Here is a 17,891-nt window from a genome sequence, read left to right as displayed (position 1 = left end):
TTTCTGTAAAAATGCCATGTGGTGTTTGGTTATAACAAACAGCAAAAATGTCAACTATGATACAAAAAGTCCCGCAATTATATGTTGATCCTGCAGCTTTAAAGGCCACTTTCACCATTGACCAACCTCACTTGCAATGAATTCCACAAATGTAAACCCAAACTGCCCTGTATTCGAGTTATCTAATCAGTCTCTCCTACAGATAAGACAACTTTTAATCACTGTGTCTATATTTACCCGCAGCAGCAGCACTGACAAGATTTCAACCTTTTTTTTTTTTTAAAGCCAGAGATGCAGAATTGAACATGACTCACGTGGCCGCTCAGGGAGAGAGCTGAAAATAGATGGAGAAACATCCAAATATAGCTGTCAGATAATGATGTAGCAGAGATTGAGCGCCCGAGGGGGAAGAATCCACTGAGATAACTGGATCACACGTTCAGCTAGCAGGGTGAGATTTTGTCCAGATCATGGGTGCTGGTGGCAGCAGGGTGACATTTAAACTGAAAGGGCAGTTCAGAGCAGTTTGATGAATGAATGTTTAAAAGGTGCTAAAGCTTTGCTCATGTCTCGCTCACAAGGATACAAAGGCAATAAAAGAATGGCGACTGAGAGACTTTATAAAGTGGAAATGTTGTTAGAGGTCAGCTGGAGAAGGTTTTATGTGATGCAGGAGGACGGTTCAGACTTTAACCCTCCTGTTGTCCTCATTTATGGGCACCAAAAAATATTGTTCCCTTGTCTGAAAAAAACTATAAAAAATCAGCAAAAAAAAAAATCCCCAAATTTATAAAAATTTGCAAAATCTTCATGAAGAAAATTCCCAAAATTCCTTAAAAGTTTCCCTTAAAAGTTTTATTTAAAAGAAAAAATCACCAAATTTGGCAAGAAATAGAAATTTAAAAAATAAAAAAAATAAAAATTGCAAATATTTTCAAAAAATGAATAAAAACCTTCCAAAAAATTCTAAAAATATCTAAAATGATTCCATATATATCAGTAAAAGTTCTAGTATTTTCTTTAAGAATATTAAGAAAAAAATCAACCAAAATGCAGCGAAATTCACTGGATTTTGGTTGATTTTTTTTTTTAATATTCTTAAAGAAACATCTCTTTTTTAACATTTTTTTCCACCAAAAATTTTTCAAAAATTTCCCCAAAATGTTGAAAATGTGGAAGTTTTCACTGTGACAATATTTTTTTCCCCCACATTTTCAAACTTTATAACGGGTCAATTTGACCTGCAGGACGACACGAGGGTTAAAGTGTATTCATTAGAGCTCTATTTTGAATAAGAAAAAAAAACAACAACACATGAATCCATGTCAGATTACTTTGTAACATGATCATATTTCTGCTGGTCATTTTGCAATTATAGAGAAAAATGACAACATTTCTCCAGAGACACTGATGCAGCTCCTTGCACATTTTATTCATATAAACACCAAAAAAATACATCTCTTAGTGGGAAATAATAGCTCAGTTGTTGATTTTGGTGACAATATGATGATTATAAACTTGAGGCAGAAGAAGTTTGATCTCTGTGTTTCTCATCGCTATCAATTCACAACTGAGCCAAAGGAAAAGTACGGTGGATACAAACGAGCCTAAAGGAGGGAAACAGAATGAGACAGAATTGTCAAATCAAATTAACTGCTGCTAACAAACAGAGGAATCAGTCTGTGAAGGCCTGGTCTTCAGCTCTGCTCTGTTTCTGCCTCTCATCCTCACACAAACCAGATAAGCCATCCCACAGTGTTACCAGTTCAACAACTTTGCCCAACGGACTGACAAGCTAAACACTGGATTTCTCTGTCTGTTTGTGTGACTCTGTTTGTGTGGGGGGCCCCGTTCCTCTAGTTTCCACTGATCCATCCATCTTCATGTCTCCGGAGGACTTCTGTGTGTGGAGGGGGGGGCAGTGAAAGGCTCGTGTTGAAATACAAATGCGAGCAAACACAACACCTCCGTCCACAGTGCAACAACTGATTGAACCAGCAACCTGATATCATCTCTTCTCGTCTGTGTGGCAGACAAACAGCCACACAAAGATCCGGCACGGGGCCCGAGGAAAGACTAGATCCTTGTTTTGCGGTGAGGGAACAATAGACCAGAGACACTGACACTGCTAAGGCTATTAATAGCAGCTACTTGGGTTTAACACAGAGGACCCTGATGGCTGTGACTCAGGGAATGAATCAGTGAGACCAGAGCTGGACAGATATATTTCTTGGACAGGACTGGTTGATTGGTCAGATGGAGCCAAAAATGAATTTCAATGAGATTGATTTTTTTAAATGATGGTCAAAACCATTATCACAGTAGCTTTTAAACTGCACAAATCTATATTTATTTTTTAAAATGCATAAAATTGCTATGTCATGTGAAATGTATTCATCTATTGCTTAACTTTGTTGCCTCTTTTAGCAGCATTTAATCTGACACTTCCTTCAACCACTTCACACCGTGATTGTGTGCAGAGAAAGGCATTTCTAGATGTCTTTTTCATTTGATGTTCCACTATTTGTGGCACTTTTCTTCTGGGCAACATAATGCACCATTATCACAGTCCTATCTCTGGAGAGAAAGTCTGAAACTGCACATTGTTATTCCCATTTTAAGCAAGATTGAATGTTCCCTCTCTGTCACCCTCTAGACGGCTGCTGCTTTTCCATTTAAAATGAGTATAAACACGTTTGCTTTCCAGCACGATCCACTGCCTGCTGTAAGTGCTTACACGTGCACTCTATCAGCTTATCTATGTATGAGGAGAAGCAATGTCAGGTGTTTCATTTTCAAGTGGTTTTGATTTCCAAAAATCTGCAAATGTAGCTTTTAAGGTCAACTTAACACCAGCCAGAACCATCGTAAATGATTTTATTTCTCACTTTGCTGCAGTGATGTTGAGTAAACCCAGATGATTCTGATGTATCAAATTACTTTTAAAGTGGGTTCACTGTTGGGGCACGGATGGCAGGAGCTTCAGTGACGAGGAATGGCCAACTGGCTTGTGCTTCAAAAAAAATGGTGACTGAGGTGACATCTGCATTTAGATCTATGAAAAAAACGTCCGTAAACAGGGTCAGGAAGCGTCCTCAACAGCACAAATTTAATGTAAATCGTGTCCTTTGGCCTTCACAGCCACAAGATCTCAACTAAATTGAACACCTCTAAGAGATTTTGGACCGACGTGTTAAGACAGTTCCCTCCACCGCGATGAGAGATCTTTTGGAAAAGTAGTGTTCAACCCTCCGGTTGAGTTCCAGATATTTGGAAAATCAATGCCAAGATGTATTGAAACTGGTCTAGTGGTACGTTTTTCCTTTAATTTGTTATACATCTGTATATCATTAAATGGCCAGACTGTGCTAAATCTGATAAAAATGAATCAATATGACCTGCATTGCATTACTGCTATATGTACTGATAAACCTAAATTCTACACACGTGCAAAACAAAAAACTTGAGCAACTAATAGCTCTTGTTCTGAGGTATCAATTCATATATCATATTTGTCAGATAACACCATGTGGTAATACCATCATGATGTGTTTTTGCTGAGATCCAATAATCACTAATGTTGCCTTTACAGGAGAGCTGCAATTTGCTCTAATGCTCTGAAACACTTTGGTCCATTTTGGTCTCTGGATGTTCAGCAGCAGTTTACCTCTCTGACTTTCTGACTCACTCCCCTAAAAGAAGAGCAGTGGGTGGCAAATGATGGTACATCTTGTTACCTAATGCACTCTGGATAATAACAGAACACGCTGTACATCGTTCACGGCACTTAAACCATTTCCTGAAGATCTCCTGTAGATTTAGACCAAACAAAATGATGGAGAAAATGTGGACACTTCACTAAACTAAACTCTGTGATAATGACACCATATTGCACAGGTTGCTCAGTTTCAAGTCCCTCCAATGCCTTCATGTTCCCAAATAGTACACAGAGCTAACTCTGGCCATGATGAGGACTCAGAGGAACAACACTAAGCACTTTTCCCTATCATCTGAGAAGCACACATAGCTGTGAAATAACTCATACAATTCAAACAGGGAAAATAGCTTCATATTTACCTCAGAGTGACAGCGTGTTCACTAGAAAACACTGGTGGAGACTGTATGAAAGTCAAACTGTGTGTGTCCTACATTCATTTTCAGGGGCTGCTGGATAAATGTTGCACTTTATAAAAAGGTAATCATCCTGTCTCCGCTCAACCTCAGTCACAAAAATAATACCCATGTTTTAAATATGGCACGGCATGTACTCTCCTAAATATAAAATCAGCTGCACCTCTTGAATTTTACACCTATTTCATGAACTGATTTATCGTTTGGGCCAATTTTGAAGCAAAAATGTTAAATACACTTTGTGAACAGTTTGTAAAATGTGATCAGAAGTGAGAATTTGATGATTTATCTCATCACAAGTGATAATAAACTATGTATTAGTGGGTTTTGAAACGCTGGTTAACAAAACAAGACATCTGTAGTTGTTATAATGAGCAATTGTAATGGACAATTTCCACTATGTTTTTCCTCTCTACAAATGATTTATGGGTTAAACATTTAAAATGTAGTCAACGCTAAAGGAAACTCTCTTGCTGTTGTGTGCTAAATGTTCACACTCATGTCCAGGCTGCAGGATTTTCCCAAAACCTTTCCCAGCCTCAGCGAGCCCCTTGAAAAACTGCATTTAAATCAATGTTACCGCGTAGTTAAAGACACACACAGACACACACACACACACCCTCACAAAGAGCTGAGTTCAACCACTGAATCATAAAAACCTTTTCCTCCGCACCTCTTAGTGTCACCACTCATCTCGTCTAAAGAGTCTTTCACAGGGAGAACAACAATGCCCACTTGCAGTGTGTTCTGGTTTGCTGCCAGCCGTTGCCCAGGCTGAATACAGCTGCCAGTCAGTCCATTCACTGCCCTTTCATCTCAGCCTTAAATGCCCCTGTGAGTGCGCTGTGTGCGAGTGTGGTTATTTTGTGGAATTTGTGAGCATCGCATTGATCAGTATGCGGAGCTGCGGCTTGGCAAGAGTGGACAAATACACAATTAGTGAAAGGGGAGGTGGCAGGAGAGAGCAGGACACCTGGTGTAATATCAATTTGCTGTCAGCTCTCCAAGGCCCGTGTGCATCAATGCATTAGTCCTACCGTTACTGTGTGTGTCTGTGTGAGTGTGTGGGAGGATGAGGGACAGGATGGATAAGTGAATGAGGAATGAGAAAACATCTGAGGGTAAAAAAAAAAAAGGACAAGAAACTCACTGATTTAACTGTAAGATGCAAGAGCCTCTTGATGGAAGGCTGTGATTGTAAGGCTACAGTAATGTGTCTGGAGCTAACATCACTGCTAGTTTATCCTCCTGTATAGCTGGGTCACCATTATTATTCCGCCAAGGAACGCGGTGGAGTTATGTGACAATCGGCGTACATTTGTCTGTCCGTCTGTTATTCCGTCTGTGCGCTACATGACTCAAAAACAGACAAACAGATTTGGATGAAATTTTCAGGGAAAGTCAGAAACGACACAAGGACCACCTCATTAGATTTTGGCAGTGATGCGGCTTATAGTCTGGATCCACGGATTTGCTAAGGATTTCCCATTGAGATAGTGGCACGGCGTCACTGTAACTATGACAACAAGTGAACGCTACCTCAGTTGCCTGCTGAAGATCCTACTACAAATCCACCGCTGTTGACTTATTGGAAATGATACAAGGAAGTAATTAAATTGTGGGGGTGTTTCGGTATCCGTACATAACGTACACATGCATAGCACACGCTTGTGTTCAGCGCAAGGTCGGGGAATGGACAGTCTTGGCGGAGTACTGTGCTTTTCATGTTTACTATATGAGCTTCAAGTGTGACAGTGCTATTGAAATCAGAAACTGTAAAAATAAAGAATCTTTGGATTGTCAACGTTCCAGTGGTCCATGAACTACTCATCTATAATGTGCCGTTCTGTCGGAAAACCAAACCAAAGCTTAAAATTGTGTTATTTCATCAAAATCACTACATTCTACATGTCTAAAACAAATTTAAAAATCTAAAATAAACCATTTGCACTAATGAGATTATAAAAATCTGTGCTTCTCTGTGCAACAGCAAAGCCACGTGTGACTCAGCTACAACCAGCACTCATGCGACCAAAATTCAGGGAATTTTCAGCTGAACTGCAGGCTGTTAAGTATGAAAACAAATTAAAAATGTCAGTAGTGGGGCGCCACTGTAGCTCACCTGGATTAGCAGGTATCCCATGTATAAGTAACTACAGTCCCCGATGTTTGTCCAAAAAAGTTTGTTTAATGTTTATAAAATAAATTTAAAAAGAAATTTAGCTGATATTTCTTCTTTATTTTAGGATTTATGACATTATGACGTTGTTGAACTGCACAAGAGACATTTTTTGAGTTTTCTATGTTTCTAGCCATGGTTGTGCTGTTTCCACAGAGGTGCAGGACTTAATATTGCAGTGAAAAATGAGCCCACAGTGAGTAAAAATGTAACAGATGCAGAAAAACAACCAGAAACTGCTTAGTGTTGAGAGGGTTTGGAAAATGAACACTTCTCAGTCAACACTGATTACTTGTTAGCAGCTACATCTCAGTGACCCTCATCGATCAAGAATCACACAACCACCACACAACTTTACTCTTTCTTCTCTTTCTCCTTCAGACTTACGCCAAACAAACACAAAAGACAAGTTTTTCTAATCTTCTGAATCCTCCATTCATGTTCGGGGAGCTTGTATTAATTGATATTTGAATTGATTTCTCCAAACGCTTCTCCCACCAACGTCCTTTTCTTCAATGACAGTATGACTCACTTTCTTATTCTTCTGCTTCTCCTTTCTCTTGTTTTGTTCCTTTTCTCCTCATGTCACTGTGATTAATTATTAATTAAAGCATGGGAGCCACTTCTTACTCCCATGAAGAGCACTTAGGAGGTGAACCAGAGTAAAGGCCTTGAGCTTCAAAACAGGAGAAAAAAGATGAAGTTATGTGCAACTCAATAAAATGGATGTCTGTACTATTTTGTATAAACGCTGTATGTAAACAAACCCCGCTGTGCCTCTAACTTATGCACACTAATAATCCCATCAATCTTTCGGAGCTCTTCCTCTGAAGTTAAACGTTGCTGCACAAAACACACACTTGCACTTTGCTTATTTTGCTCAGTTCACTCTCCTCGTTTATAAAAGGTTCCCACCCAACCTCACAATCGGCTGCACGCACACAACCCCACATTTAACTCTTGAATAATCCTCAGTGTGTGTGTGTGAGTCCAAATGTGCGTGAGTGTGTATTTATGTGTAAAAAAAACCCAGCGTGCATGTTAACAAGAGAAGTCTAATTCTTAATGCCTGTATAAATTAGCCTCACCATGGCAACAGCAGACAAAATGGGATGAAGTGTGTTACGTAAAACAACGGTTATGAGCCAACTGCCAAGAAGTAGGACACACACACCCTCGTGTTACAGGGCCGAGGCTTTTAAAGCACCAAACCTTCCTTTGGAAATAAAAAAAAGCGTTTTTTTTATGCTCCGATCTTTTACAGATGCTTCTTTAAATGTGTCCACGAGTCATAAAAGCTGCTTTTCATTGTTCCTTTCGTTCTATTTTTATTTTTTATTTAATGTGACAGGATGTGCGGATAAAAAAAGCAATCAAAGAATCCAGCAGGCAGCAGATGATGAGGGCTTTTATGCAGGAAAAAAAGGGAGAAAGTGGATAAAAAGATGCGAAAAGAGACGAGTTTCTGATGAAGCCGAGCGAGAGATTACGGCGATGATGATACGCTGTCTACATGTGAGTGTAAACGTGTTCCAACACAGCCTGCAGGTTGCAAAAGTGTGCCTAAAAGCTGCTCAGTTATCCAGGAGTCTGTGTTTGTGTGAACTAGTTCAGTGAGGAGGCTGCTGTGGCTCCAAACTGGGAGAAAACTGGCTGCAGGCTGCCAACTCTGAGCCAAAACATACAGTGTTGTTTCTGTCCTTCTTCCTGTAAATCCTGTACAATTGAAAACAAGTGCATGATGACAGTTTAGTCTGGTTACCTGAGCACATTAACCTGCAATGATCTTCTCAAGCGTCACTACTATAATTAAAATGAAAGAGGAGGTAGCTCTGCTTTCGTCTACTCAGTGCTCTCATATTACACTGCAAAACATCTGCATGGAAATGAAAAGCATCCTCAAATGAGACAAAATTACACATTATACAGATTATTCCTTGCATGCGTGAGGTACATGTGCTTCGTTTTGGGATGAGAGGCAACATGTTCTAATGCCTCTTTCATCATATGTCCCATAAACCTTTGACTGACAAATTGACAAATCTGCAGAACACACACAGAGACGCAAAACCACAGTTATGTTTATGGAAAGTATCACCAGAGTGATGCACATGTAAACCTACACCACTACACTGTAAAGCTTGTGATATTGCTTCTTAGCTGAATTCAGGATTTGGCAGTTTAGAGCTACTTTTACAAGGCAAAATGACTTTAGGAACCGGGAGCCTCATTATCCTCAGTGCTGAGGAGAAGAAGTCTAAGTTCCTCTTGAGGATGGAGTTTTTATTCATCTCTAATAAAAAGGCGTCTCAAAAACCCCTAAAAGGCAGAGAGTGAATTTGCTTTAAGACGACAGCGTGGAGCAGAAAAAAGCTGCCTTGTGAGGTGGCAATGAAATGCCTTGAATAATAGGATGACTTGCAGAATAGTCCGTAGAGTTTTCACTGCCAGCAAGCGCTGAAAAGGGATCAAACGGGGAGAAAGTTTGAAGAGTTCATTTTAACTTTCAGCAGCAACGTAATGCCTCTACAACACGTTTTATTGCATCTCAAATCATCAGAGGCCTTCTGCTCGACCACCTCCGATCTGCTCAAAACTTTGGCGTCTGTAAAATTTAAAAGTTATATCTTCCTAGAAAATGAAAAATAAATAAATAAAACTGCCCGTTAACTGACTTTGAGCACTATGTTTGGATGACAACATCTCAGGAACTATTCATTTATTTCTCATCATGTCATTGATTCAGAATCTGTAATATTGGACTAGTAGGTCAATAATCTCTGATTATGGGTGAGATGAAATACAAAATTTAAAAAATTAAAGCCGCCACGAAAAGGTCCACCTTTGAGCACACATTTACAAATAATTGACAATGGAGAAGTCAACTAGTGATATTTTATGAATCACATGTAGTTGCATGCCACAGTAACGCAAACAGCCCTCCCCCGACTGCCTATAAACATAAAGAATACTTTTAAATATGAAATACCTGGTCATAAAATTGATTTTTTTTTTTTTAAATTTGCTGAATTTTTAAGTATGACAAGTTGTACGATGAATATAAAAATATTGCTAGTTTGGCAAATCCAAGTTTAAAAGAGTTCTATGTTTCAAAGTGGCTGTCCAAAAATAACAAGGAAAATTTTATCTATTTTATTTCACTGTTTATTGTTTTGCTTTTATTGTTTCGTATTTTTGATGATTTATGGATATTTTATCTGTTTTATTTCACTGTTTTATTGTTTTGCTTTTATTGTTTCTTATTGTTGATGATTATTTTACTGTCGAGCTCTTTGGTTGGCCACAGGCTTTTTAAATGTGTTACATAAATATATCAGGCAAATCAGAGATGGTCAAGCAAAAATTGTTCTAAAATTTTAATGTTTTGCGATAGAATGTCCCATATTCTATGTAAAAATTCAGGTAATTAAAGCTGCTATTATAATTTTGTTTCTACAAACAATTGATCAAAATTCTAAGTACATATGATCGGTGTCACTATAGCAAGAAGAAATATCCCGACTGTAATTCCATTCGGGTCTCCAGAGCTTTTCAAGATCCTTGAGCTCTTTGTTTTGGTTTTTGAACCTGTAATTTTACTGTTTCGGTTCACTCTTATTGCCCTGACCAGAGTTATTTTCACACATCTGACAAACCGACTGCCTGCTCAGCAATAAACTGCAAACAGACACAGTTAGTGACTAGTTGGTGAAAATAATGAAGCATTTAACAACTGAAGAGTCAGAAATTGTCCTTAGAAGCCCAAAACAGACCTCAACCATTAGACATGCATTCCAACACTTGCAAAACTCTGCACCCTATCAACTTAAAAGTTATTAATATGTCAGTGTTGTGTTTATAGCTTCTTTCCAAGTGGATAAAAACATCAAGTAATGCAGCTTTAATGGTTAGTTTTTTTGCCTTAAGTCTCACTAAGAATGTGGCATTCATACATATAAGCAAACGATATTAAACCCGGAGAGGAGAAGAGCTGCCTGTCTCCTGTTGGTTATCAGCATGTAGAAGATATCCACGTCTCCTCAGACAGAGGAAGACCTGGTAAATAACTTGATCCGGTGACAGTCAGGAATTCACCAAAAGTTTACACCTGAGAACAGAGACGCTGTTCTGACTTACTGCTCCATCACTCGTAGGATCATAAACAACATTTTTACGTTCTGACTAAAGAGTCACCGGTTCACTGTTCCAGGAATCCCACCACACAAAGGAAACAATGGACAGTACAGACATTTCAATACGTCCTGTGTGTAGTAAGTGCACTTCAGGCACAAAAACAACCAGTCAATAGTCGTCTCTAGCAAATGTTCACAAAGCCTTTTTATAGATGTCCTGTTGAATGATCACAATGGCAGAAAATTCCTGAATAATTTCTGATGAATGACAAATGCAGCAAAGTAACACAGAGAAAAGACAAAGTAGCTGATGATCCCTTTCACAAGTCACCATGAGAAACCCAGAAGAGGCAAAAACAGGAAGCACTAAGTGAATCTGGCCACAGATTTGATTTCTACTTAGGTGTTTGGAATGACTGGCGGGACAAGAAAACAGGAAGCTTCCACTAGCAGTCGCTTAACCCCTTAACTAAAAGCTGCTTCTGAGCATTTTTCTGCTACATCTTAACTCACTGTTGGTTCATTTTCACCGCAACATAAAGTACTCTATGGAAACAGCACAACCATGGCTAGAGGGAGAGAGAACTCAAAAATGTCTTCAGTGTAATATAACATTGTTAAAATGCCGCAAATATTTGAAAATAAATAAATAAAAGCTGGATTTCTTTGTTTATGCAATTTAAAAAAGTTGAATAAACTTGGACTCAACATGTGCAACATTTTTCTACGTACCCACAGACATTACTAATACTATAAAAACAATGGTGGCTACTTACTGGAGATATGTTTTGACTTACATTTACTTGTTTCCATACTTGTCTCCTATCTGCTCTGTGTACACAGCCTGCAGTTCAACCCAATGCAGCTGAGAAGTTCCTGAGTTTTTACAAAATGTGGTTGGAGCAATGTTTCTTTTGTAAAATGTTTTAATGAGACAAGCAGGAAAAGGTGATTTGGATTAAATATCACGACTTTAAGCTTAGATCTGGTTTAGTTTCCAAAAAGAATATAATGCAGACATTTTTGTAAAGATACTACATACTTTTCAAGCCCAGTGGTGGGTTTGGGGGATCAGAAGGATAATTTAGCTTAGCTTCAAGACTATATAAAGGATGCCTGCTCATACTGAAGACAACAAACTATCCATTTCTCAAAAAGCCAAGTTTAAAACAACTATTTTGTTTATTTGAGTTTGACTGGACTTCCTGGATATCAGCATGTTCCCTGTCCAAAAATAATCAAGCTGCCCAAAACCCCGACCTAGTTAGTCCGACTGTTCTGATCTCAGACATCCTCCCATGATGACTGATTTACTAAATAAAAAGCCAAAGCTTTATTGGGTCGGAACTGAGGTGGTTGAACTTTATAAATCATAAGAAGAATCAGCTGACAGTCAATTCCAGCATCTGACACAGTTCAACAAGTTTATTATGGGATAGACTGGGACCTAAATGTTGCGGAGGCATGTGTTAATGTGTCAGTGCAAACTCCATCACATGAAAGACGAGACAGGTCAGATATGCTGCAGCAGATAAACACACGCACATAAACATTAAATCCAGCATCAAACGTTCTGAAAAGGCCACAGATCAGACTAAGTTTGGCTTCATCTAATCCTGATTCCTTCACATGTCGCCTCAATCAGTGCAGGTAATCAGTATTCTTTATGTTCCTCTCTCCATCTCAGTGACATTTCCCAGTGTTCAACAGCACCTCCTGCTCTTTAGACCCCAGTGTGTGTGTGAGTGTGTTCAGATTCCCCCTACATGTCGTTAAGTTGTGATTATAGTCACTCTATTCTAATTATAGGTCATCAGTATCCTCGTGAGGCAGTGAAAAAATTAAGGCCAGGATGTGGAGTGGCATTTAAATGTGCAGATGACCAGATTAACCGAGGCATGTCTGCATGAAGTTACATTCAGGCAGCTACTGCTGACATTTCAGCGGTGGAGAGCAGCATGTAATCACTTGTGAGAACTGTAAGCCAGAGCAGTAAATGCACCGTCCAGATTAATGGTCTCCAAGATTTATTTTTTTTTTTTTTTTACATTTATACATTAGACGGTACAAAGCTGACAGACAAGGGCTTAAACCATAAGCACATGATGGGTCTCCTGCTGACTTGACAACAAAGTCATTAAATGCTGCAGCTAAATGAAGCTGTGACAACATCATTTCTGCACATCCACGACACTAACGCTACTTTATAAACTCAGAGCTCGCTCGCTGTTGAGGTTGTGGTGGCTGGAGGTTGAGCCCACCTGCAGTTTCACACCCATCAGTGGTGTTTGGTTTCATTTGAGGTGCCACAGATTTGTAACAGTTGAAGGCAGAGAATGCTGCTTTTTAGCTCTTAACAACATCCTACATGTCCCGTAATACCTTGTTGTGGCAACACAGTGAGAGAAAGAAAAGAAACACTTTCCTCAATCATCTCTGAAGTGAAGTGGGAAAACAATGGTCCCTCGCCATATCGTGGTCTCACTGTATCGCAGGATTTTGCAGTGTGTAAGTATACTTATATGTAGTATTGTGGCAAGCTGCGTTGAAGAATGACACTTCAGAAAGAATGTCTGCATTTGATGCACTCTACAACTAGCAGATGCTTTTATTTTGACACACACAGAGAGCTACAGGTTGGGTGGTGATTGGCTCAGCGACCATAGCAGCAGTCTCTTCTGTCTCCCATGTGTAGCAATATAACATCTATGTAAAAAATGACACCAACAAACAAGAAAATGAAAGTTTTAACCCTCGTCTCAGCCTGCGGGTCAAAATTGACCCGTTTGAAAGTTTAAAAATGTAGAAAAAAAATATTTTAACAGTAAAACTTCTGATGTCCACATTTTCAACATTTTTGGGAAATCTTTGAAAAATTTTTGGTGGGGAAAAAAAGAAATGTTAAAAATGTTTCTTAAGAACATTCATAGGATTTTTTTGGAAGATTTTTACAAGAATTTTCTTGCCAAGTAAAACTTTTAAGGGAAACTTTTAAGGAATTATTGGAATTTTCATCCTGAAGGTTTTGCAAATTTTCAGAAATTTGGGGAATTCTTTTGCTGAATTTTTGGATTATTTTCAGACAAGGAAACAATATTTTTTGGTGCCTGTAAATGAGGACAACAGGACGGTTATTTTATTTTTATTTTAACTATTTAGACTGAAATAATGTTCTCCTTTCCATCTTTCCTCTTCCCAATGCGACATGCACATAACTCCAATATGTCTGGCTGACACATTAGCATTCTCTGCATTTGGGTCGGCCTGAGAACCAGTTTCCTACTTCTGTTATTTGTCCATTATGTGCACGTCTGATTGAAAATGACCACCTATGCTGCAGCTCTGGAATGCAGTTACCATACAGACAGGATTACAGACAGTTATTTTAGCTTCATTTGTTATTTTTAGCGGGAAAAGACAACATTCTTTCCAGTGTTAGCAGCTACTGTGATAATGCAAACTCTGAGTGTCGTATAGCTTCGTGTGAATGAGCCGACTGTGAAAAAACAGCCGGTCAGCTACAGAGTTTGTCACAATTCAAGGTAATAGGGCTGAAAGTTTTGCCACACTTGTGCTTTGGAAACACATTTCTAAAAACTAAAGGATTATGAAGTACAGGCCAAGACGGTCAGATACAAAGACAGTTTTTGAAGGGCAAAAATGTGTAAAACTGCAGAAAACAGCAAAGTATGCTGCTACAATTGTACACATTTTTTCTCCCACAGCAGCCAAATAAACATACTATGCCCTACATCTATGGACCACGTGCTTCCTGGTTATATATAATTCCTACTACAATCATAAATGCAAACTGTCTCTCACCAGCTATCCTTTAAGCGCTGTGTCACGATTTCTGTTTGTACTCGTTCCTTCTGTAGCCTTGACTAAACCATTTCTAAATCTAACAACACAACAACAATAACTGAAGGAAAAATACACAAATGCAGAAGAAAAAGCAAGAAATGAAAACGACGTGACAAGAAAAACATGTCCTCGGAATGAGTTTCTCTCAGACAGCGAAATACACTGGAGGGGACGACTGTTCCTCTCGCTCCCTAAACTGTGGTTTCACACTTTCATATTTAATCTAACTGTGGAAAATGTCGTGCTGCTTGGAGTGAAGCTTCGGCAGGGAGCGGGTCACTGACGAGCCATGAAGGACATTCTGAAGCTCTGCAACCGCGAACACTTGTGAAGCATTACACTGGAAATTAAACACTTCATAAAAGGCAGACTTGAGCACACGGACTACTTTAACCCTCTTGTTATCCTCATTTAAGGGCACCAAAAAATATTGTTTCCTTGTCTGAAAAAAATCCAAAAATTCAGCACAAAAAATCCCCAAATTTCAGGAAATTTGCAAAACCTTCAGGAAGAAAATTCCATAAAAGTTTCCCTTAAAAGCTTTATATATATATATCCTCTACATTTGGCAAGAAAATTCTTGTAAATATTTTCAAAAAATGAGTAAAAATCTTCCAAAAAATCCTAAAACATCTAAAGTGATTACATATATATCAGTAAAACTTCTAATATTTCCTTTAAGAACATTCGCAAAAAAATCAACCAAAATCCAGTGAAATTCGCTGGATTTTGGTCGATTTTTTTGCGAATGTTCTTAAGAAACATTTTTTTTTAACATTTCTTTTTTTCAACCAAAAATGTTCAAAAATTTCTCAAAGATGTTGAAAATGTGGACATCAGAGGTTTCATCGTGAAAATATTTTTGTCCCACATTTTCAAACTTTCAAATGGGTCAATTTTGACCCACAGGACGACACGAGGGTTACAGCTCAGGGTTGATTATTTCAATTTTAGGAGGAGGTGTAGCTTAAGAGAGATTTGTGATGTGAAGAAATGCAGCAGCGAGTGGGAGACGACCACCTTAACGAGGATGATTCAGACGCTCACGGACGGAACAAATGCACATCTGTGGATGCTGCAGATCAGCTCTGACTGCAGCAGTGTCATCCACTGTAGCGACGGACTCATTCACCTGCCTGACCTCTGCACACACAGCTGTTTGCATGGCACACATCTGGTCTCACTGGCCTCTCCTCTATGGACTACTGCCCTGATTATTGCTGTTTTTTTCACAGTGTGTCAGCATAAATTGGACAGACAGGGACGATGAGAGTGACACGCAAAAAAGGGTCAAGCGCCACTTAAATACTGGCAGTGATCCCTGTCTTTCACCTGAATACACTCTCTTTTATTTTTTTCATACATGTGCTGCTATTAATGATAGTAGGAATGTGCAGCTGAATAACATCAAGTGTAATTTATCACTTCAGATCATATCCTAGACATTTCCATCTAGAATAGCGCTCTCATTGCCGGCTCTACACTCTCTAAACGCTCTGTTTTATTAAAGTAAATCTTCCAAAATCTACTATTGTGATGTGGCATTTCGATGCTGGGCCTTCCTGCGGTGCTGCAAAGTAACAATGATTTTTCATACCCATCAATCTTTTTTTCTTCAGTTCCAAATGATCATCACAAGTTTCCAGAGCCTGAAGGTGTTTTCCACCAGTTGTTACAAAACCCAAAGAGATTTGGAAAACGCAGTGAAAAGCTCTAAACACTTTTATTAGAGACGCTGGAAGATACAAATGTTTGCCAAATACTGTATATTAAATCGACTTAAGGTGAGCCACTCTCGGTGAATAGGCGGATTATTTTTCAACTTATATGACCATGAAATTTCCTTACTTGATTACATGCAATAAGGCAATTAGTTTTTGGATAGTAATTATCTAAAAATGTCCGAATTTGCATTAATTTACAAAACAGAAATCTGAACTTTGCATACAGCCCTCAAAATTGCTGACATATAAGAGTCAAAGTTTGTTATGGAGGGTATCTTAGATGTCAGTTCTGATCACTGAAAAAACTAAATTCTCCATATAGTTATGAATAAAACGCTGCTGTATGAACAAACTACTCTGTAAAAACACTCCAAAGGCTCAGAGTACGAGGAAAAAAAAGCCAGATATGTATTCTTACTGAAATCCACAGATGCAAATAGACAAACTTTAGTAAAATTACGACATTAATGTGTTTTGGATGTCTTCTTTCTGTTAATCTGAAGGATGAAAGTAGCGGAAAGATGTCAAAAAGGTCAACGTTTTTCCACAAACTTCATGACTGTAAACCGAAAATCGACAAGTTGAATGACCTGCAGGAGTGAAATAAGTTGGACAAAGTGCTGGAGGAAGAAAAAGAGAAAAAAAAATTGCAACCAGCTTAAGGACGAGAACTGTTTAGAAGCACAGAACAAGTTCAACCAGGAGGAGATAAACAAGCTGAAGGAGAAGCTAAAATCCTGCAACTCTAACAGGACAAGGAGAGGCTCTCTGCAAGGATCACTGCTTCAGAGAAACGAGGCTGCAAACAACAAAACGATGCACTGTGGAGGACCTGATAAAGGAGATTGAGGAGGAGAAGATGCTGGAGGAGAAAAAGAAAGAGCAAGATAAAGAGAAGAAGACACTGAAAGATGTAAAGGAAAAATGGAGACAATGAAAGAACCAAAGTAGGAGAACATGGACAAGAAGGAAGGAAATACGAAGGAGAAGGAAGGTGAGGAGGCAAAGAGTTGAAGGAGGTGAAAAAAGGAAGAAGGGGAGGAGGAGGAGGAAGATGTGGAGAATGAGGAGAAACCAAAGAAGGAGAAGGTGGAGAAAAACAGGAGTATCTGGCTCCACAGTAGAAAGTGTGACAGTAACAGGGAGGTAGAGGAAGCTGCTCCCTCTTCCTCCCCCTTTCTCTTCCTCCTCCACCCTCATCTCTCAACCTCGTCTGTATTATTCCTCTGCCCTTAATCAATCTCCATCGCTCCCCCACTCGCCCATCCTTCATCTTTCACCCTCATCCCCCATCCTCCCCCTACAGCGCCCACCCCCACTCTCCCCGTATTATCACTCTAACCTTTATTCTATCAACATCGCCCCCTTTCTTCGCCCTCACATCCCCCAACTCCCCTCTTCCTTTCAGGGCAGCACAGTGGTTCGGTTCTTAAAAACGCAGCCTCACAGAAACACCTCCACCTTCATTACCTCGGGCCTTTCTGTATGGAGGTCTGTGTTCTCCCCAGGAAGCTCTGGTTTCCTCCCACAACCCCAAAACACAAACATTAAGCCAACTGGAAACTATAAATCATGCATAAAAAGATGAAAAACACAAGAAGTCAATCATATTTCTACATGTGTCTGTATTCATGAATGAATTGAATAAAACACACTGCTGGTTATTGTTCTATAAACACTGATGGTTATCATTTAACAGGCACTAAAACTCAATCATTATTCACTTTTTATTATTTCTGCAGGATTAATAATAATAGTAGTAAAAGTTGTTGCTCCATCTTTTCAATAAGTAACAGTAACAAAACTATGCATCAAACACTTGGAGCTGCAATAATATATCAGTATGATGACTGAACTGTT

At 39.0% G+C, this 17,891-nt stretch overlaps 1 protein-coding gene across 5 annotated transcripts in view; it reads right to left on the bottom strand.

The window, feature by feature from the left end:
- ripor2 (RHO family interacting cell polarization regulator 2) overlaps positions 1 to 17,891 on the bottom strand; it is a 95,923-nt gene that overhangs the window by 31,762 nt on the left and 46,270 nt on the right. The window lies entirely within an intron of this gene.

Source organism: Amphiprion ocellaris, chromosome 15 (genome assembly GCF_022539595.1).
Source record: "Amphiprion ocellaris isolate individual 3 ecotype Okinawa chromosome 15, ASM2253959v1, whole genome shotgun sequence".
Lineage (NCBI taxonomy): Eukaryota > Metazoa > Chordata > Actinopteri > Pomacentridae > Amphiprion > Amphiprion ocellaris.
The sequence above is the reverse complement of the archived record's forward strand: the minus strand, read 5'-3'. Positions and strand labels throughout refer to the sequence as shown.